Source organism: Paramisgurnus dabryanus, chromosome 1 (genome assembly GCF_030506205.2).
Source record: "Paramisgurnus dabryanus chromosome 1, PD_genome_1.1, whole genome shotgun sequence".
NCBI classification, from domain to species: Eukaryota; Metazoa; Chordata; class Actinopteri; order Cypriniformes; family Cobitidae; genus Paramisgurnus; species Paramisgurnus dabryanus.
The window spans coordinates 5,069,949-5,092,921 of record NC_133337.1 but is presented as its reverse complement, the minus strand read 5'-3'; the positions used below and the strand labels follow the sequence as shown (position 1 = coordinate 5,092,921).

Below are 22,973 nucleotides of genomic sequence, written 5' to 3'. Positions count from 1 at the left end.
GCGCGCCAAACGCGAAACAGAACGAGCTTCTCAGAGACAGTTAACACTCTTTTTTTACACATTAACTTGAACAATTAAACATTGTATAACCAACACACACTTAATAAATCTATATAGTTAGATATAAAGATCACTGGAGCATATTTAAGTAACTCATGTTAAAGAGAGAACACACATTAGAAAAAACAAACATCATAAGATCACATTTAACAATCCTCATTCATCATGCATCATAGGAGTGCAATCACTGTTTTATACTTCATGTTTTCCTTTATAGTTTCTTTTGTAAAGTGCTTTTACCTGTAAAAACAGGATAAAATGAAAAGACCGGGAGAGTCACGTCTGCTCGTTCACAGCTCCTCTGCTTGTATGAGGAAGCATGCGCAGTTCATCAGTCCATACGCGACTCCCGGGCAGAATGTCAAAATAAGAGTCCTTTTTGTTTTTTTCGGTTTATATAGACCAATATGCATTTGTTAAGCTGCATTTTGCATAAAAAAAATAAATTAATCTTTGGACTTATAACCATACACAAATTCCAGAGAAAAACAATAAACACAATTGTATACATACTTTGTGTGTATCACACATACTGTAGCATATTCATGTCGTGCATCATGTTTTTGAAAAGTAATTAGTAAAGTAACTAGTAAAGTAACTAATTACTTTTGAAAATAAGTAATCAGTAAAGTAACGGGATTACTTTCTTAGGGAAGTAATCAGTAATCAGTAACTAATTACTATTTCCAAGTAACTTGACCAACACTGTATATAAGTACCTAGCAGTAGTATAGACAAAACCAAAATTTTCTTTTAGCCAAACCCATTAAAAAAAGTTATCTTGTTATATTATACCTTATAGATATAAGAATACGTCCATTTCAGACATGGAAGATGCTCTGTTTGGAATTTACTTGATTTGAAGATATATATTTTACTTAATTTTATTTAACCTCTGAGTGAGTGACTTGACTGTAGGTAAAGAGTCTACATTAAAGTCTACACATAATCAAAACAGAGTAGTCTAAGCAGAAACACACACACAGGGCCACTGCTGGTCAGATGGGTGCCATAAGCTGACTTTTATGGTGGTGCCACCTTTAGTTAAAAAACAACAACAAGATCACAACTATAGAAGGCTATGTGTGAGAATAGCACTTTATTAAAATGCTATTGTTATCATTTATAATTGAATTTTGACAGCAACACAAACAACAATTATACAAATATGCAATATAGTATATCTGTATTTGTGTAGCCAATGGCACTATAATGTGACAAAGCTAATTTTACGTGTCAGTATAACTCCAAGCAATTTTGGAGAATTACTAAATATCTTTCTTGTAACTAAATTAAAAGCCAACTTTAAGAAACATCAGATGTCTATTAACAAAAGTTTGTATGTATGGTTATGTTCTTAATAATACAGCTGTTTGATTGATTTAACACTCAAGCATTCAGTTAAGCAAGTTTAGTTAATTCCCAGCTAACAATTTTTGGTTCCCAGAACGTTAGGTTTTGGTTCCGGGAACGTTCCCAGAACGTTAGTTTTTGGTTCCCAGAACGTTATTTGTGTAACGTTCCCTTTTGGTTCCCCAGGAAAGTTTTCTTTACGGAAATAGAACGTTATTTTTAGGTTCTCAGAACGTTCCCCTAACCTTGTCGGAACGTTCCGGGAACGTTCCTAGAACGTTCTCAGAACGTTCCGGGAACGTTCGGATAACATCAATCTAACCTGCTCAGAACGTTTGCAGAACCTTGCCAGAACGTTCCCGGAAGGTTCTCAGGACGTTCTCCAAACCTGTAGTTATTCCCTATATTTTGGCACCATTTATAATAAAAATTCACAATTAAATCATTATAAATAAACTATTTCACTATATAAACCACGTTTATTCATGTATAATCTATTTAAATGAACAAATAATCACACAATCCATGTTGATCCATTCTTTATTCGTAGACATAAAATCAAAATCATTAATGACAATAACATTTATGGAGTTTATAGAGTTAGATAATAATGTAATAGTGTATATAATTTGATTATATAAAACATAATACAAAATTAACAATAAAACATGTAGAACGTAGTATCATAAAAACATTTTAATATATTAAAAACTATGAACTTCGGAACTCCACGGCAATCTCTCCCATCTGCAAAAGTAACAAACAATAAAGGCAATTTAAGTTAGATTAAACATTTAGATGAACAATTAAATGACAAAAGCATTATCATTAAGTTGCACGACCGCGTCAAATGGTATAATAAAAATGCATTTGAAGCGCGTTTTGTGTACTTCTTCGTAAAACGTCTTAAATATATTTAGTGCGCTGCAGTTTGGTTATCAGAAGAATATGTCATTTTAAAAGACTAATATTTGTATACTGAAAAACAAGAGACATACAAACAAGAAAAGGTTCAGCGCCAGGATATTGAGTAATTTTGATAATGATTCTTTACGATATTCGGATAAGCCTAGTAGTTAAACCAATATGATGAAGTGTATAAAAGTAAAAAAGTTTACGCATGATTTCTTTAAAAGTAGGCTATTTTCTCTACAACAACTAATTTAATCAGCAAAATGATTCTCCTTTACCTTAGTATTTTTAGAATAAATCTATTTAAAAGTTTTTTTTTTGTTACTTCAACTGCTACAAGTTGGTAAAAGTAAAATTTGTTATACACATTGAAACGAGTTTTTATTTTAATGTACCGCTAGATGTCGCTGTTGGATTGAGTATGGTGGTTCAGAACAATTATTTTTTTAATTCGAGGACATGCTTATTAGCACTTTGAAAAAACATAAATGCATAAATGAACTTTGTGTTCACTTGACATTTTCTGTCCCTCCACTTTGTAGGCACAGTTTTCTGAAGTTAAACTTTAAAATATGTTTGAAAATTAAGAGAATTAATACGAATACTTTTGCATCAGGTAGGATATATATACTCATGATCAGGGCTGGACTCGGATTCTGGCCGGGCAAGTGCTGGTGGGCTGACGCACTTGGGGGCTGGTCGTTATAATATGATTTTTTTTTATTGGCCAACGACCTAACCCACGAGACACCTAATCAGCAGTCCATTGGTTCTTTTTATTTCACTTTTATCTACCCCAAACATGCTCTTTGGGAGCATGCAGTGTCAGTGTGTGCATGCATCTGTTAAAAATAGAGACGAGGGAGAAGCGAGTGAAGTGCGGTAAGCAGAACTGCTTTTAAAACACTGTCGTTAGAGATCCCATTGATAAAACTCGGTCAACAACTCAAGTGATCGACCACTGGCTGTTTGCAAAATTATGGAGATAACACTTCAATAAAATACAGTGTGGGCACTGGGCAGAATTATTAGGTAGCTACAGGGGAGTGTTTGCGTTGCAAAATAGCAGAAATTAACAAAGATAATTTTAAATATTTTTAGAAGAACATACATTAACATTAGTACATAGGAGGGATCATTTACACGTGTGTTTATGCTACGCTTTAGGAACCGACAGGCGGATGACATCAAACTGTAATTGCACTCGTGTATCTGTTATATTATATAAGGTGTCCGTGTTATCATAAGGTGGTTAAAATGGTTAGTTTTTCACATTGTGCACACTGGCTAAAACAATTAGCAGATTTTTCAAACCTAGCAGATTTATTTAACCTTCAAAGCATTTTACAGTGCTTGCATTATATTATTCTAATGTCACGTGTCAGGTCTTATAATTTTCTACTTAATCATTATATGGCTTTGAGTTGGTATACATAGTCAAGGTTGCACAAAGATGGGTGGCATTTGTGATCCTATGTAGTGGGCCGGTCTGGGCCAAAATGTCAGGGCTGATTTTTTGTCCCAGTCCAGCCCTGGACCCCTAAATCATGTGGGAAACACAATATGATTACCATTTAAAATTTCTGTGTGGGGCAAATTTCCGGGCTAATCCAATTAAGTCTTCTACCTCAAGCGCCTTTAACGCCTTGTAGTTTTTCTGCGTAGATTCTGTAAATAAAATAAAATAATCACAGTCAATAATTTCTATAATGTGTAGATTGTAAATACAATTCGATGAAAGAGTTAAATTAATTTTTCAGCTGATTTTAAAAGAAAACACAATCTCATGGCAATTAGTACAGGCTATGTATTATGAGGTGGCTCATTGAACTGATTTGATTCATTCTTATTTTTATAATATTCATAGGTATTTGTATGATTTACTGTACAAATACGTACCAAATAAACCAGGGGGGCGAACGTCGGTCCTGAAGAGTGCAGTCCTGCAGATTTAAGCTCAAATCCTGATTAAACCCATAGCTTTCTAGTAACTATTTAGACCTTGATTAGCCTGTTCAGCGGTGTTTGATTAGAGCTGGAGCAAAACTCTGCAGGTCTGTGACCTCCAGGACCGACGTTCCCCACCCCTAAATTAAACATACAAGTTCATCATGTCATGTCATACTCATGTATATGTATACCACAATTGTGATGTATTGTTGTAACTGTTGTTATGATTACTACATGCATAATTATTATGCAAGTTTAAATTCTGATCATATATATTTTTCTTATTTTATAAGCACATCAGTACCAGTTACAAATCACATCAGTCCTAACGTAATGTATTTTCTTCTTGGCCACTTTTCTTCTTGAGCATGCCTTAATTGACCCATTTCTAGTAGGCATACTGCATTAGTAAATAATAAATAAACCTAAACTGGGTTCTTTCAATGCAGTGTTTTATTTAAAAGGTTTATTTATAACCCATGTGTTCTGTCCAATATTTACCCACCATTGGCTTAAAAATAACCCAGCAGAATTTAGAGTGTTATATTCTGGTCCTGTCTTATTCTGTCTCTTTTAATATTGCTGGGAATAAACGGATAGAAATGAGTTTTTCTTTAAACAATGAGACGAAGAAGAAAGCTTGTCTGTTATTAGAGGGCACATTCTGAGCCTTTGGAAGGCTTTCTTACCCTTCCTCCCTTTCATGCTGTAGGCACTCAGGACTTCAGTGGAGGCCAATTTACGCAAAATTTTGTGTACAGCAGCTCCTGGGTTGGCTCCCCCAAGGGACCGTATGTAGTTAATCTAAAACAACAACAACATGTGTTTTCTAATTAGTAGAAAATAATTCTGAACACATATTATATACTAGAGATACATTTATGCATTTGGCAGAATTGTTTACCGTAATAATTCATTTACATAGTAGTCCTACTATGAGCAATTTAAAATTAACAATTCTAACATACAGGAATTGTTTGCATTCTTCTAAAATCACACTATCTTACTAAAATGGTTGTGTTAAAACAAACACAATCAGTGTTTATATACTACATTAAACACTAAATGCGTTGTCCAAAACTAGACACAACTCTGTGTGTATACAACAACGTTGTATTAAAAGTAACACAAATGTGTTGTTCAAATAAAAACACAGCTGTGTCTACAAGGCAGTGAGTTTGAGTGTGTCCCAAAAATATCACTGTTAGATAACGTGTTATTTTACATAGATAACGCTTATCTATGTAATATCTTGAGCTAAAACTTCACATATGTATTCTGGGGACACCAAAGAATTATTTGATTAAACTGGTTCTGCCGGTGGTCGTTGGTCAGGCATCGGCTGGGCATCTCGTTGAAGGACGGTCAGTAGATCAGCGGTGTGATGACCTTCACGGTTGCAGGAATTGGGTCTGTTTGTCTCATTGTCCTCGGGGTCAAGGACGAGACAGGGAGAGAGAAACAGAATCCTATTAGCGTAGGGGCCATTCACATGTAATGCAAGTGTCATACAGTATTGTGGTTTAAATTAACTCTGTTCCAGACAGGCTAACTATTGCGGCATAAATATATTATCCAGATGAGTTATGTGACTGCTTTGTTCTGGACAAACTAACTATTGCGGGATAAGTACATTTACTGGACATTTTATGTGAATGCTTTGTTAAAGAAGAATGTCTTAAGTTTAGCTTTAAATTTATCGACTGTGTCCGATACTCGAACATTATTTGGTAAATCATTCCAGAGCTTAGGGGCTAAGTAGGAGAAGGATCTACCACCTTTAAACACTTTTGATATTCTAGGGATTCTAGGGTGGCCAGAATTTTGTGATCGCAGTGTACGTGATGGATTGTATTCTGATAGTAATTCTCTAAGATATGAGGGTGCTAGGCCATTTAAGGCTTTGTAGGTGATTAGTAATATTTTAAATTGTATGCGATATTTAACTGGTAGCCAGTGTAAAGATTCCAGAATTGGACTTATGTGGTCATACGTTTTAGATCGAGTAATCACTCTTGCGGCGGCGTTTTGAACTAGGTGTAACTTGTTTACCTGATTTGCGTGACATCCCCCGAGTAATGAGTTACAATAGTCTATTCTAGAGGTCATAAAAGTGTGGATAAGCTCTTCTGCATCTGATGCAGACAGCATATGGCATATTTTTGAGATATTTCTAAGATGGAAGAATGCTGTGCGGCAGACGTTGGAGAAATGGCTATCGAAGGATAAACTGCTGTCGAACATCACACCTAAGTTCCTAACCGTGAAAGATGGTACCACAGTGCAGCCATCTATGGGTAACTTGTAATCTGACATATTATGTTTGGAGCGATTTGGTTCAATAATAAGTATCTCAGTCTTATTGGAGGTTAGCATAAGGAAGTTATGTGCCATCCAATCACTAATATCGCTAATACAGTTTGTTAGCTTAGAGAACTGGTGTGTTTCGCAAGGATGTGACAAGATGTAAAGCTGGGTATCATCCGCATAGCAGTGAAAACTTATGTTATGTTTCCTGATAATGTCTCCTAGAGGTAACAAATATAACGAGAATAGGATAGGACCTAAAACTGATCCCTGTGGTACACTGTATTTAACCAGGGAGTGAGATGACTCTTCCTCATTTACATAAATAAAGTGATAGTGATTAGGTTAGATACGATCTAAACCAGATCGCCTAACGCCTGACCACTGATGCCAACATAGTTTTCTAGTCTATTGAGTAAGATTCTGTGATCTATTGTGTCAAAGGCTGCACTAAGGTCTAGTAATATAAGGATTGAGATTTCACCACGATCGGATGTTAATAGGTCATTTGTAACTCTAAGCAGCGCTGTTTCTGTGCTATGGTGGGGCCTGAATCCTGATTGGAACTTCTCATATGTACTATTATTCACTATAAATGTGCATAGCTGGCTTGCCACTACTTTTTCTAATATTTTAGAAAGAAAAGGTAGATTTGAGATTGGTCTAAAGTTATTAAGATCTCCCTGGTCAAGGTGTGTGTTTTTAATGAGCGGTCTAATAACTGCTAGTTTGAAAGCTGTTGGAACGTATCCTAATTCTAGAGATTAGTTAAAGATATTTAGTACTGGGTCTGACACTACAGGGAATACCTCTTAAAGTAATTTTGTTGGGATGGGCTCTAACATACAGGACAATGATTTGGATGATGTTACTAATTTAAAGAGCTCTTCTATTGTAGAAGCTTTAAATGACTCAAGATGTTCGAATGGTAATCTAGTGTTAAATGTACTATTGGGTAGAGTGGTGGCTGCTTGTGTAGCTTCAATGTTTTCTCTAATAACCGTAATTTTGTTTGGAAAAAAAGTTGGTCTGAAACTGCATCCGGTCCTTTGAATAATTTGAAAATAATGCACACCCAAGGTGCAATGCGGCACGACGTGAATGCAGCCATTCTTATAATTCAATGGCCCGTCGTCAATTATTCCTTACTAAACCACCCCCTCTCCCCTTTAAATGAGGTTTGTTTTTATAATAATGGTGTTGGGGTGGATTTTTTTAAACTAATGTAATTGTCTGCTTTAAGCCAGGCTTCTGTTAAACAGAGTGCATCTAAGTTTTGGTCTGTAATTATTTCATTGATAATAGGTTCTTTATTGGTAAGCGATCTATTGTTAATGTTAAATTACTTTAAAAGTAAATATACCACGGGCTGTTTAAATACTCTATTCTGATTTGTTTATGTTTATTTAGGTAGGCTTAAGGGATGATTTTTGCATATCGTTCAATTTGTATGGTGAATATGGCAATTTTGAGAAATGGGCCCAGGCACGAGACGAAATGGAAAACTTGGAGACGTTGAATGACAAAAAGCGGCACAAAGAATTAACACCGGCAGAGCTACGTTAGATAAGATCGATGAGAGAGAGATGCAGGCGCGAGTTACCTGTGTGCGTCTCTTCTTTAAAGTCTACGACAAAAATGAGGTCAATACGAAAAAGGCAACTAAATAGGACGTTAACACTTTCAGTGACTTTTTGCCCCAAAGACAGAACAATTGTGATTTCGAGATCTACTCTGCTTCTCTTTTAAATGAGATATTGCAGGAGTTTTATGACTCTGTTCAGTCTACAGGAAGAATTCTGAGATTAACAACTTGGTGAGAGTGAAGGACAGTGAAAATCTGAAAATGAAAGAAATAAAATGTTACAATTGTGTACATTGCAATACAGTTCTTGGCAAATGTTAATATCTAAATTACATCACTAAGGGTGGCTTGCACCAACAAGGATTAATGTAAAGAGAGCTTATCTAGAGGTTGTTGATCCCATAGTTCCTTTAATTGGAGTTGTGTTGCACTACAATTTTAAACTCTGATTAACAAATCTTAGATTAATCATTGTGAGATGACAAGGATTGGGCTGGTTTAGGTAGTTATAGTCATGATCAAAATTATATGCACCGTAGTCTGCAAGTGAACACGCACTGAACAACCAAGCGCAAGAACAAATTGTTAAATAAAATAATTTGTTTTGTTTTCTTTGCGTGCAAAAGTGTTCCCGTTGCTTTATAATATTATTATTGAACTACTGATGGAACATGGACCTTTTAGGTGATGTCTTTCATTTTTTTCTCGGAAAAGAATTGAGAAACAAACTGAAGTCTATTGGACAGACTATTGGATATTGTTTCATCAACAATATCTAAAAATGTGTTCTAAAGACAATCCGAGGGCTTGGCGGTTTAGAATGACACATTTTGGGGTGAATTACCCCTTTAAGAAAGTATAGACACATTTGATGGTGTTAATCATTTCCCTGATTGTGGAAATGGGAATTGTCAATGCTTTAGCAGTTTTCATCCAAACACTTTCTAATTTGTGAGGCACGACACACATCTTTTACTACACATCAACTATAAGGGTGGGAGTCGTTTGTAGCATTGCTCTCGTTGCTGACTGCATCAAGCCTAACCCTACAGTCACATTAGCTACAAAAGTGAACGACACCGAGCGACACGCACCCGCTTGATGGGCGTTCCTTGGCTAGTTTCTAAAAGCGGTATCAAAAGTCACTTTAGAGGTATTGTTAAGTTACAAGAAAGGTGTTTTTGGATTTAAAAGTATTTATTTCTCGATAAAAGTAACAAAATATTTGAGATAAAATGCCAAACTTATCAGATATATACATAAATGCGCATTTTCCGCCATCTTGAATTATTTTCTCAGACACGACCACAGACCTACGTCACGTTGCTCCTTCACTCCGATTGGCAGTCGCTTTGTCGCATCGCTCAGCATTTGCATAAAATAGCCTGGTTGTCTATTTTGGCCCCGCCTTGCACGCGCACCGGCGAGCTCGTCGCTTGTCGCTGGCAAACGGCCACTTCCATTGAAAATGAATGGTAGCCTGTCGCTCTGTCTCTGTCGCTTGTAGCTAATGTGACTGGGGGGTTAGCCCTACATCACAGCAAAAGCAGCAGTGTTAAAGTCGCCATGAAAATAAAATGAAAAACTGTAATATGTTTTGTAATACTGTGGTAGATGTTACAAATTACTTATCTGTGAGCTTCATTATTTAAAAAAAAATGAATGGGCCCTAATCAAATAAAAAATGCAAATCTCTTCCCCTCCTCAAAACGATCTCTCTTTACTTACGGTCATATGGTATGTCAGGTGGGTGTGGGGTCCCGGGAGAAGATCGCTGCAATTAACTTCAAACAATCCTATCAGATCTCGATGGACAAATTTAAATCCAGACTTGCCTGGGTTTTTATTTCAAAAGCCAATTTCGTTCAGATATACATCACCACGAGGAAAATTTGGCAATCAATACTTCCGTTTCATGGCAACTTAAAATGTACATCACTGATGTATTTGAGGCTCACCCACAGATGTGCAAAGTATAATTGAAGCAGTGTTAAATCTATATAATCAGTCTGTTAACAGCAGGAGCCAATCATCATTTGTAAAGTGAACTTAGAGTTTAGTAGGGATGCACCCAATTTTCGGCAACCGAAAAAGTGAAAAGGCTGAATAAATTGTACAGAATAATGAGTCAATCTGTTAACAATTAGTTTAGTTAACAATTAGTTTTTTTGTTAGACAGCTTTGTTGAGGGCGCTTTTTCCCCTGTCATCTGTCAATCTTGCCGCCGTCTCTCGCGCTCACTCTGCTCGTCGTACCTCGTACTAGACCATGCACACAGGCATGTGTCTGCTGCTCAACATACAGTGCTATATGAGCATCATTGCAAGTTTCTTTAGGCAGAGTAATTAATATAGGTTATTTGGATTTTGTGCAGGAATAGAAGATCGGATTTACATTTGTTTAGGCAAGTCGAATGTAAATGGAAACGTTTTAAAGCTGCCGTCGGCAACTCTGGAGGATTGAGCAGTTTCCAAATGTTTACAATTTCATGTCCCTCCCCCACTACCTCAGAGCAACCTCCCTCAGAGCACGTTCTCGTCAGCGCGTGTGCAAAAGTATTATTGTGAACGCATACTTAGCAAGAATACTTAGATTACTTACATAACACTCCGAAATACAATCAATGGTTGATAAAGCACAATTACCTGTCGAGAAGAAATGTGGCAAGCTCTGCATCCAGCTTGAAATCTCGTAGATTCCTTTCAAATGCCGGTCCGATATTGATCCTAGTTTTAATACGGTCACAGTCGCTTTCTATCTTTGTTTCCTTCTTTTCATTGGTTGTTTTCCTAGCTCTAGTTGTTAACCGAGAAATCGGAAGTTTGTTACTGAAAGTTCTCTCCGCCATCACGCTGCATTCAAACCAAAACAACTATGAATTCAGGCGGATGCACGTGATATTGTAACGCGCGCGAGGGGGATGGGGATCTGTGGCGCGTGCAGGTACTGTGATTGACAGGCAGATTTTACACAGCCCTGCGCTGATTGGACCAAATGAACCAGCCTGCGCTGATTGGACCAAATGAACCGGGAGCGGTGGATTTTTGCAAAACAAATAACAGGCTCCAGGTGGAGCTAGAAGCGCGGGGTTTTTTCTTAAACAGTCTAGTTGATGTTGTTCTATCGGAGCATAGTGTTGGTTTCAGTGAATATGATCAAAAAATATGATAAAATAAGTTGTCGACGGCAGCTTTAACAAGTCTTTCTATAGCTGTCTGATCAGAGAAGTGACCAGGTGTAAAAAGACCCTATAATGACAGCTGGAAAGTAAAAAAAATCATTGTTAAATAAAGTGAAATAAATAAATAGTAAATAGGACATTCTGATTGTAACTCGTTCAATGGTGAGAAAATTGGCAAATTAATTAGGAAAATGCTTCGGCTGAGTTTTTCATTAGCTTTGGCAAAGATTTTTTCTTTCGGTGCTTTCGTAGAGTTTAGTTTGATTTAACTGAGATAAAAAGTTAAAAGCTCCGCTGTTTACACAAAAAGGCAGAAAAAAAGCAAACATGACTAGATTTGAACAGACATTTCTCACTCATATTCAGTGTTTTCTGTTTTATCGGTGATTATTGACTAAACTCTGTTATGATGAACATGTCAAATATTAGATGTAAGATATTAGAATGTTTTATACATTAAAGGCGGAGTGCACAATGTTTGAAAAACGCTTTAAAAAAGGGAGTCAGCCGACTACCAAAACACACTTGTAGCTTATCAGCAGTAAGGGGCGTGTCTACTAACCGACATCCTTGCCAGGGTTGCATATGTGTGGGGCCGATCTATCAAAAGAAGGTCCAGATTTTATTGGGGTAGGGGCATGTTTGTTTAGGTGATTTCAAATGTCAACATTGGCTTTCAAACATTGTGCACTCCGCCTTTAAAGGATCTGTGTTTATTAAGATGCTATTGATTGCTAATTGTCTTTGTGACATTGTATTTGAGTTTGGATCAATTAAAACGTTGAAGGTATCTTGACAGTCAGTCAAAACGTATACTTACGAAGGCAAAGACCCTCAGGGAATAGTTCTTTAAAGAGCCTTTGGGACTTTTGTAGCTGCTTTTGACACAAAAAGGAAGAAATAGAGCAAACATGACTAGATTTGAACAGACATATCTCATTCATATTCAGTATTTTCTGTTTTATCAGTGATTATTGACTAAACTCTGTTAAGATGAAAATTCCAAATATTAGATGCAGGATGCTAAAATGTTTTATACATTAAAGAACTGTATTAAGATGCTGTTTATTGCTAATTGGCTTTGTGACATTGTTTCAATAGATCTTTTGCGTGTTTGCAAACAGAGATGACGTTTTTTGTGGGCGGAGCCCAACTGGTGGCAGAAAGTGAATGCTTCTTAATAGCTGTGTGAAGTGTTTTTGCATTAAACTGTGCTTTTTAAGGATCCAGTGTTCTGTTGAAGTCTGTTTCTCCTATATTTCTCTTAAGGGTAACATTTTACCAAGTTATGTTTATTTTTTAAATAAATTAAAAGTTTAAATGGCTTGGCTACTAATTGTGTGCATGTATGTAATGTATTGTTCTTTATTGGTAAATCAATTATTTTTACAGTATGAATCGCTGAAGTACTTATAAGAGCAATACTATTATGTATTCTGTATAATATAATTTATTAAATATTTCATCATTTCCTTTTTTCAATTTCTTCCTTATATTTTTAGCCTACGTGTTTGATCTAAAGCTATTATGTTTACATACAAATTAATTTGTATAGGCCTGTTTATATATTATTAACACTTTACATCGTGTGTGTGTGTGTGCTATGTTTATATATTTATTAGTAAACGTCATAATTTAGAACAAACAGGAAGAAGACATAGGCTAAGATATATGGTAAAAAGAAGTAATAGAAAACGAAAAAATACGAAAACTTTAATAAATGGTAATATTATTGATATTGTGAACTAATTCAAATCTTTAATCTTTCTAAATAAATTATAAACGTAACGTGATGAAAACGCTATAAGAAACACATAGAGGGATCAGACTTCGACAAAACAACGGATATCTTCTCTAATTATTTTCTATTCAAATTATTAAAAGATTTTCATATGATTTCATCACTCCAGTCTGTCCGGTTGGGGGCTTTTATTGCAACCATAAACACCTACGTTTATCTTTAAATGGTGTCTTCGACGACGGTATACTATAAAAATGAAGGTCATCTATTTTGGCATTCCTATTCTGACACTCAACAGCACCACAAAACATTTTCTAGTGAGTTATATTGTTCTTTTCACTCGTGTCTCATTCATTTCCACTATTTTTCTGCCACCACATCCGCGCGTGACGTAACTGTGACGTTGACTCGCAAAAGGTCTATTGATTCATACTCAGAACAGTCAGTCAAAAGGTATACTTATGAAGACAAAGAAACTCAGGGGATAGCTCTTAAAAGACACTCACTGGAGCTGTAAATGGGAAGCAGGTAAGTTGCACAACAGGTTTCTTGTAGCATTCTTAGACTAGAAATTTTTGTGTGAGAACTTTAACTTTATAAAAATTGTTAAACTACAAATATGGTCAACAATGAAGCCATCTGAGTCTATATTGTCTGAGAGAAATTCTTACTCAAGAATCTGCATATTACTATAGATATGCAGAGTACTTATCTCGAAACAGTCGTAAAATATTAATGTTTTTATTTTGTAGGTCACTTACTTTGCATTCGTCCTTGGTGGTCACCCCAGGGTCGCTAGAGTGAAAATTACTCAATCTATGGATTAAACAGAAAATTTAGTTGTATGAAGTGGTATGTTGTCTTTAAATGCCATTAAAAATGTGTTTCTGTTTTCTGTCTCTCATTAAGAAATACTCTTTAACCTGCCCACTGGAGCTTGGAATGGTAAGCTGCATTTTTTACATTTACAAATAAACAAACAGAGTTAGATAAGTCCATACATACCATTCTCATCTCCGTGTGTGCTGTAACTCTGTCTGACGCAGCCCCCGCTAGCTAAGCTTAGAACAAAAGACTGGTAGTGAATTTATACAAATCACAACACATAAATAGGAAAATGTCCGCGTTACTTTGTCACTTATTGGAAGCAGTATGCTAGCTGGAGCCATTCACTTCCAGTCTTTGTGCTAAGCTAAGCTAGCGGGGGCTGCATCAGACAGAGTTACAGCACGCACAGGGATGAGAAAGGTATGTATGGACTTATCTAACTCTGGGGGATACGGTGAATAAGCTAAATTCCCAAAATGTGGGTGTGTTCCTTTAAGGATTTAGAGGTATTTTGAAGTTAAATGAAGCCGTTTTACTTTTTAAACTGTCTCTTTTATAAGGACTTACTGAATTTCTTTTTGCAGCAATTTGGGACATTCTTCCAGTTGTCGGCAACTTTGTGAAAAAGGCTATGTAAGAATTTATAGTCAGCCTTGACAAAGATTCCACTCCAATTTAGCTGTTGAATAAAGCTCATCCCTATAAAAGGCTTGATAATCATAAAAGGTAATCTCAGTTCAAGCAATACAATAATATAACCTGAAGTAATACTTTCTTAATAGTAGTATGGGAGCAAATGTGAGACTTCTTGAACCAACACAGATCAAAGAGGGTTCATGATAATAAAAGACATCTATCTAAACATTATCTGACCACTTGGTTGAGCACACAGTGAGTTGGATACTACAATGACCCATGTGGGCACAGTGGGAGATATAGAGGTCATTTGTAGTATTAGTCTTAATTTACATTTAAAGGGATACTTCATTAGCATTAGGGGTGGGAAAACAGGTTTGAAACTATAAAGTGTTAAGACTGACTTTGCTCAGGGTTCAATCTTACTCCGCTGAACCCAAAGTACGACGTGCTTTGTCACTGCTACCACAATAAACTACTTTCATCAAGATTTTCTACCTCCTCTTCATTTTTTCTTACAGCTAGAAACTAAAATGCAGGTACTGTTTCATTCTTTTGTTTTTTTACAGCTATGAAAAATAATGTGTTATTAATTGTACTGTCTATTAATTAATTATTTTATACAGTTTAACTGATTCTGCTTACCTGACTCATGCAGAATTCTGGCCTGGTGTTTGGTCTGTGCTGTCTTTGGCTCTTGCATCTCCATCATCCTGACCCTCTTTAGCAGCCTGTCCATGTATTTATTTGAAGGCCACCATGAGCACCCATCTGCATAATATGACTTTGTTACTCAGATGTCCATGCGCTCCTACAAATTCTACATTTTTTGTAAAGCTGCAACAAGTTGAAACCCTATAATTATTAACGTTTGATTTTGAACTATGTAATTAAAATACATGAATAAGTAACAAAAGCAGAAATCTATTAAGACATTACCTTTTTGTTGCTTGTTTACTGATCTATCAATCCTTTTGCATTTTCATAATTGATCATCATAACTTGGTATACAGTGGATGTGTGGCTGTAGATAACTTCTGAAGTCAATTTAAAAAGACAAAAGTTAATAAATGCTGAATTGGTCAAATATACATTGTTGTATTTTCACCATTTTGATGTTTAGGCATTTCATAAATTGAGGGTTAATTCACGTATACTGATGTTTCAAATCAAAGATTATTTATTAATGACAGCTAATTATTTTATAAAGATTTTTATTACAATATTTATTTGTATAATATCAATTTAATACATTTAATTCGTTACACCTACATCACTGAGCGCAAGGGAGTGCAGCCAACAAATACATTCAGGTGTGTTTGACTTAACACCGAGATGCGCAGACAGCACGTGGTATGACATCAAAGTACCGCGAGAGTTTGGGAAAGCCCCTGAAAAGGTTTGAACTCGCGGTATTTGATGTCACGATCGGTTTGCGCGTAGATCAGCATGAAGTCAAACACATCTGAGAGATGTGTGGGCTGCCTGCACTCAACGTTGCGATCTTGCGATAATTCAGTAGAGTGTAACCTCAGTCGTTTTTTGCAGCTTCTGGGTGTCGTGTCGAACGATAGCAGAACGATCTTTTGTTCTTTTCCAACTCGATTTTTAACTCCCTAAACTAGTAGGATGTTCCGACGGGTGAAGCAACAGTGCTGACGGCAGAGTTTCAGTGTCAATGTAAGTTAACCATTTTAACAGAAAATATGTTGTTATGCATGCATGTAAGTTAGTCGATCTACAGAATGATCGTCGTATATTAATGTTCTATACGCGATTAATAGTAAATTAACGTTTATCAATGCACTGCTATTCAGGTCGCTGCAAAGTCCCGAAGCCGTAACGTTAACTTTACATGTTACGCACTGGTGGGGATAAACCAGCCAGTTTAATAGAGTTATTATGTCTCAAACCTTTCCCGCCCTTTAACGTTACGTTAAAATGGCCCTTATACGGATAACGTTACTGTCAGACCTTTTCCTAGAAACCACTCAAAACCGTTAACGTTGTTCTATTGGAGTGGTTCGATAATTGTATTTATTAATGGTTTCAGTTATATTAGTTATATCTGTTCTTTAATTCGTATTTCTAACAATTAAAACCCAGAAATGACAAGTTACTTACCAAGATTTTGACGATCAAACTGACAGAAAAACTAACTTAAAGCCGACTATTAAATCAAAAACATACTATTACAAAGTGAAGAGGAACGTAATGTGTAAAATATTTATTATTTACAGGTTATTAAAGATGTTATTTGCGACAAAGAAGTTGAGGGTTATCGAGCAAATAACGGTCTTCTGGGGCATGTTCAATCTCACACCGGTGCGCAACGTTTTGCTACGGTTTCCGGGTTGAACGACATGTTTCCTGGAAACGGTGTGCAACGGAATGCAACAGGTTTTAGAAGCGTTTTCTCTTGTTTGGTGGGTGTGTCAGAAATGTCAGCCCAATCAGCGGCAAGATGTATAAAACCACGCGATAGTAAAGAGACAGCTCTCTCAATGGGTTCAAGTTGGAATGTTGTCTTTCATTTTGGACAGTAAGGTCAGTGATTGTAACATCGAGGGTATTTTACAGTATTAAACACACATTTATAACGATTTCATCAGGCTTTAGAAACATTTAAAAAAGAACACAAAGAATGGCCTCTCAGCTACCGTAGTTGCAACTCTTGCGTCATCACAACAGGGTGTTCAATGCATCACCGTTTCAGTTTAATAAACGTTGTGCTACGTTTTGTCGGGGCTGAACGCAGCCCTGGTAAATATTGTGGTCACGTGATGGCCTCGCGACATATAAGTCGTTTCCGGTCGTTTCTCAAACGCACAGCTGCGTCCTTTTAAAATTATTTTAAATATTTTTTTAAATAATAAGAAATACAAGGGGGTACATTATACATCTATAAAATAAAAATAAATAAGGCTCCGTCTTTTTTTTTTTTAAATAAGGCTCCGTCCTAGGCTGCATGTCTCGGCTGCCACGTCATCAAGCATCGTCGAAGGACATCTCAATCTGCTTGTTTTCTCTTTTGTTGTTTTAATTTAATTACAAAATGTGTAACTGTCCATGTTGTAAAGACAGTTGATTACATAACTTTTATTTACTGTACTACATTATTGGATTTTTTTTTTGGTGATGCATTGCTAATTTTCAACTTCTCTCTTTAAAGTTTTCATGCCATGATCACTGGGGCGGAAACCATTATGACGTTGCCTTGGACATCAAACTAAACCATCTCATTCTGGCTTTTCTCTAACATCGAAATCTCAGAAGGACAGGACTAAGATGGACGCAGCCTACACAGGATGCAACCTTGCATTTGAGGAACACCCATAGAACGGTTAACCTAACCCGATACTCTAACCTGAATGCAGGGATCATAAAACTTTATCTTTTACCTTAATTGTTGGATGGGTGTTGATACAAAACTTTTTTTTCTCGTCTACCCAGGAGAAAGTCATTGGTTCTTCTGCTGAGGTTGTCATAAAGCATGCTTTTTCCATTTGTTGCATTGGGCAATATTATCAAAAGATTCTGAAAGAAATAAGATAATTTTCAAAGCATTAACATGAATATGAAAGCATTAGGTCATTAATGACCATCTTTTATTATTGTTTATTTACAGTGTCTTTAATTCTGCTTACCTGACTCATGCAGAATTCTGGCTTGATGTTCGGTCCACCTGTTAGCTGGCTCTGGTGCTTGGTAGTCTTCTCACTCAAACCTCTGAATCAAGACCACCATGAGAGGCCTTCTGAAGACCATCATTACGCTTCAGATCCAGTTGTCTTTACTATGAGGTAAATCTTTTTTAACTGCAGCATTGAGCGTTATGTGCGCTGTTTATGCGCACTGAACGCCTTGCATTTTTGCCCTCTACTGCAACATGCCTTTTTGAAGGAGCGCTAAGAGCGGAAAAGCACCTGACGTCATTTGTGTCTTTCCATTGTCCAATTGAATATGGGGAGAGGCGGGCCTTCCGTTGTAGGGACCGATGTTTACAGTTATTTGAAACAAACATACTTCAGTTACTTACTGTCTCCTGTGTGTTTATGCACCTCTCACCTTCGATCAAAGTCAGTGCAAGAGTCCTCTTTTTAAAGTTTCTGCTTATATGACAGTTAACAGCAAAAGAGCACTCACACTTCAATATTTGATTGACAGGACAGCTGCCTCGGTGGTTGCCTAGCAATATAAAAAGCTGCGCTGCACTGCTTTTTATAAAGTGACCAAATCAAGGTGGACCTTGTGTTTCCACGTCTTTAGAACGCATTTGGTGTGATTGGCCCCCAACAAGGGTTTTTTCTGCTGCTTTTTATTTTTTCAGCTTTTGCCTTGATATTGTATTTTACATTGGTAAATGCCTATGGACATTGGCTACTAGCGTTCTGCATGTGTAAATGCACATCGATGCGAACAACAACGCAAACGTGTAAATGAAAAGTGGCGGATAGCCTACTGTGCAGAGGCATTGGGGTAGGTCTGACTAAATCAGCCTTAATGACAACTGCATCAGTCTTCAATGATGGTTTAACTTTTACACAGATAAACACTCACTTTGTCTATCCAGACCTCAAGGTTAGAGTTCGAACAGATTCAGATAGTTGGTTTTGTTCATGTTCATTTTGTTCATTCTAAGTTTTTTGTTGATATTTTAGTCCTAATTGATTATGACAGATTTGTTACAACCTTATGGCAATAAGAAAGTTTAATTCAACCTCTGGTTGTAAAGGAGATTTTGAACTAGTCTTCTTCAATTGTGTCACTAGCCTACCACAATCCCTGTGCACCAGCTATGGAAAGTGCAGACCAAACTTCTACCTCCACCTGTGAGTCTCTTCCCACATTAGGAATGTAATGAATGCGGTCTTACAAATGAAAGGTTTTTTTAGGGTACATTATTTTAATTACCAAATGATTTCACGGATGAATTGGATAAAAAGACAATATTTTATTTTTCATTTATGAAAACTGGTTGTTGCTCCATGAACTCAAGCACATTTATTTCAAACACATCAACGCAACGTCATTGCTATAAACCAATGCAGCTATTTTGTATAAAAGATAATGCACATCAGGTCACACAAAGCAAACACGAAGAGTTGTCATACACAGTGTGTACAGTTAGTCATTCAAATTTGATATACACAAAAATCAGATTTAAACTGACAGTGTAAACATAGTCTATGAGATCAATGAGGGGTCAATAGATCTAGTTCAATCAACACCCTCACCATGCTCTCCCAGCTTTAGGTGCTTAGACATGTTTTTCAAATCAAACAATACAAGGACAGATGTTTGGGCGTTATTGCCTTCATGGCATGAAAGATTAAAATCTGCATTTAAACCCAAAGGGGATATGATCTTTAAATAAAATTGCCTGTCATTTTATTGATTACAACCATAATACTGAACAACTTTAAAGGTCCCATTTTTCCTGTGTTTCTGAAGCTTTGATTGTGTTTACAGTGCACAATATAACATGTGTTCATGTTTCACATGCGGTATTTTTCACACAATCTACTTATCTATATAGTGCTTTCACTGTCCTAAAAACGGCTGATGTCGTCTTTGTCCTATGAAGTTCCTTCTTCAGAAATGCGTAATGAGTTCTGATTGTGTAGTTTGTTTAGTGTGTTGTGATTTGACAGTAGCTTAGCTTAGCCAGGGTGGAGTTTAGTCAAACACACTTGCTTTGACGTCATTCAACCGGGAAGTAGAGGGCTGTAGTCCAAACCGGCAGTTCGCTGTATTGAAAAGGGGAATTCTGTTAAAGAAAATACATCGCCTGGCTGGCAGTGAACTTTGAGCTTTATAATTTACAGGTATTATTTATGCTATTACAGCAACATTACACACTAACTAAAGTTTGAAATATGGGATCAGGAAAAACGTGACCTTTAATGTTTAAGTATTGAGGAAGGAATGAATTCTTACTGTGGTGGAGATATTGAAAACTCTTCCCATTTGGGTTTAAATGAAGATTTTGATCTTTCATGTTTTTAATATTGTGGTTTTTCTTTGGGTGCAATTTATATAAATGAAATACTTTGTCTGATGTGATGATGTTCTCATTGTGTTCTGTTGTTACAGATGGGACTGAACTGGAGTCTGTGAACTAATGCTGTGTTCGAGACAACTTGGATGTTGGATATTATTGACCTCAAACCCGTAAGAAGTCTGGAACAGCAAACAAAGTTGAGTATCCGACCTCTCAACTTGGGACAGATCGATCAACACCGACCTCAAAGAGATGCATCATTTGACATTGCAGACAAGTTGGTGGCTAGCCTTTCACAGCCTTACATGAACCGCAAACAAACTTTAAACTATTTTTACAGCACATAATATTTATGAACATGAATGTTAAATTATCCAGTAACCATTTTCTGCCATAATTGGCACAAGAGCACAAACAACTTCTGGCGTCTCATTATGTGTAAACACGCAAATGTGATATGTAATTGACTAGAATGCATTGAGGTCGGAGGTAGGATATTTAATGACATAACATCAGAAATCAGAGTTGTCTGTAACACTGCACAATATTTCACATAATTGTCACCACCTGATTATCCTCCCATGTTTTTAACACAACCATTGTTTGGTCACACGGATGAAGGCAGCAAGCAGAGACATTTGTCCTTTGTATCTCTCAAAAAAAAAAAGAAAAAAAAAGAAATCTATATTAAATGTTAAAAAACACAGTAGACTGTGTTAGATAACTGTGCTCTTGGAAGTCAGCTTAAGTGAACAAATGGTAATGTTAATGAAAAGATCATTTTTGTCACAGTTGCAAACTAACCACCACACAGAATATGAAGAATAGCCAGAACTGTGGTAATAAGCTAGCGCTAAAATGTTGTGAGAATCTTGATATATTGGACACAGGTGTGTAGTATCTGTTATATATTGACGGTTGACAGGTTTGTTTGCATGTAATTGCATTATTATAAATTTTTTTTTTTTTCTTTTTAGATCCTTTCTCTTTTTAATGCAGAACTTAAGGATGAACCACCCTGATCTACTTAGATGCACAGATTCAACTCTGGCCCAGCATCATCCCCACACCTCATCTGCCATCAGTTTAATTTAATGTCTGTCAATTGCAAAGGCTATTTATTTCAGTTATATTACAACTTAATGTTAACTTTAATTGAGACTAGTATTGTGTAAAGCTGGGGTTTCCAAACTTTTAATTTCAAAACCTATTAGACAAGTGTAATCTATTTTAGACCCACTAAAATATTTTTTTAATGGGGTAAAACACATTTGTTCTCTTTCAGTGGAGTTATTTTATTTTCATAATATTTCATAATGTAAAGCAGTGGTTCTTAACGTTATTCCTCGAGGCCCATTGCTCTGCACATTTTGTATGTCTTTTTTATCTGACAGACTCGGTTCAGTTCATTGAGATCTCTTCTAATGAGCTGATGATTTGAATCAGGTGTGTTAAATAAGGGAGACATACAAAATGTGCTGGGCAGTGGGCCTCGAGGAATAACGTTAAGAACCACTGATGTAAAGTAAATATAAGTTTATTTGCAATACCAAATATTTTATGGTATATTCTTTCAAAACCATTGTCATTGTTAATTATTAATTTGGCCAGACTGTTGTTGCATCATTAAGGTGTGCAACACACCTTAACCTACTGTGTGACCTGTGTCACATGCTACTTTCAGCACTTACTACATCACAGTGTTTTTAATGCTTAATTTTTAGGTTTATTATAAATTCATTCATTTTTAAAGAATTCCTTCTTTATGTAGAACATGCAAAGTCTAAAATGTAAAGTGTCATGATCTGCTCTGGGTCTTGTGCAGTGATTAAAAGAGCAGGTAGTAAATGTCATGGCTTTGCAGTATATTGGGTAGGCTCTGGATGTAATGAACATTCAGCACATAGGTTTCATAAATTTAATTTGGAAACAAACTTGTCAGAACAATCCATGCTGTGATGCTGGATAATACCTAGTCAAATGAATACATGTATAATGTGTTTCGACATTGTATAAGGTTCTTCATCTATACAGACATCTGTTAGTGAACGGTGCAGAGACTGCTGTCCATTATTGGTTACAGTATATTTGTTAAAATGTTGCCAGTAAGATTATTTCCTTGTACAAGGTACTTTCTTTATATGTGTTTTATTCTACACTTAAAGCATAAACGCAATTTAAATGCAAGAGTCCCCTCGTCCCTACTTCCAAATATGCAAGTGAAACTGGACTAAACGCATACAGTATACATACGGGTATGATTTCATGTTTCTATATTACACGTGATACGAGGTATATAAAAATAATGTTTTATGAATGCTAAATAAATGCCAAACTCTAAAAAAACTGGCAAATTATATGCAGCTGAGCTTTTTTATCTTTTGTTTGTGTTCAATACAATTAAACAAGAAATAAG

The 22,973-nt window shown here is 36.2% G+C and overlaps 1 long non-coding RNA gene across 4 annotated transcripts; it reads left to right on the top strand.

The window, feature by feature from the left end:
* The first annotated feature begins 3,124 nt into the window (after nt 1–3,124).
* On the top strand, nt 3,125–21,672 carry LOC135729976 (uncharacterized). Of its 4 annotated transcripts, none has more exons than XR_010525831.2 (10): nt 3,125–3,207; nt 13,999–14,034; nt 14,502–14,643; nt 15,075–15,092; nt 15,212–16,233; nt 17,726–17,896; nt 18,007–18,033; nt 18,214–18,356; nt 20,650–20,753; nt 21,535–21,672. It is a non-coding gene; the product is annotated as an uncharacterized lncRNA (long non-coding RNA). The 4 variants fall into 4 exon arrangements; XR_010525827.2 differs by adding an exon at nt 19,326–19,385 and having other exon boundaries at nt 18,007–18,356; XR_010525824.2 differs by having other exon boundaries at nt 18,007–18,356.
* Nucleotides 21,673–22,973: the final 1,301 nt, after the last annotated feature.